Raw genomic sequence first — 922 nt, 5'->3', positions numbered from 1 at the left:
CAGCCCAGGTGTTCCCAGCAGGGTGGGATCACAGAATTTTTATACTGGAATGGAAATTAGAGAAGACCTGGTCCAATCACTTCCAGGTGAGGAAACTGAGCCCAAAAAGCGGATGTGACTCAGGGGTTAAGCCCAGGTGCCCCTTCCACCAGCCAGTCACAAACCCCATCTTCATCACTTTCACCTCTGCAGGTTTAATTCCCTAGTGAGCTTTATAAAATGTCATCAGCCTGAATTTTACCTCCTTTACGTCGGATTGTTATCAACTATTTATGCTCCATAGTAACAACTACAAAACCCAAAATTTCTCTTAACAAACTATGTGGTTGCTGTAAGGTATTTTTCCTCCATCCTATGACTAGAGTCTGGGGTAGTCAGAACCCTGAGAATTACAGCTTTACAAACACAGCTTTTGACTCCTTCAACACCTATTCCAGATTGAGTGACTGTGGTTCTCTTTAGCCACTAAAATAAGCCACGGGCAAGCAAATATACCACGGAGTTTGGAAGCACAGAACAAACAGTAGGAGAGATGCTGCTTCAACACGTAAACCACTCTGGACTTTGCTGAGTCAAAGATGACGTGATCTGAGAGTGCACATTTTAAGTAAAAGATCAGCGTTTTGTACGGCCCTAGAGAGGTGTTTATAGACATATATAGGCATCAAATATATATCTGACTTGGAAATACAGAAACTTGATAATACATTTGATTCTAGTGGAAGATAACTGTGTTTTAACAGAGTTGCAACAGCAGGAAAGTGGGGTACACCACGCACACACCACACCTTCCACTCTGTGCCAAGTAAGTGAAATTGGTGTGTATGGAGAAACCATCGGCCTTGTCAGGTCTCATGAGAAGTGGCTATTCGTCCTCACACCCAAAATGACCCCACGAGAGAGGTGCTCAAGGACCAGCTGC

Source organism: Galeopterus variegatus, unplaced genomic scaffold, assembly GCF_000696425.1.
Source record: "Galeopterus variegatus unplaced genomic scaffold, G_variegatus-3.0.2 Scaffold20209, whole genome shotgun sequence".
NCBI classification, from domain to species: Eukaryota; Metazoa; Chordata; class Mammalia; order Dermoptera; family Cynocephalidae; genus Galeopterus; species Galeopterus variegatus.
This window is presented reverse-complemented; position numbering follows the sequence as displayed.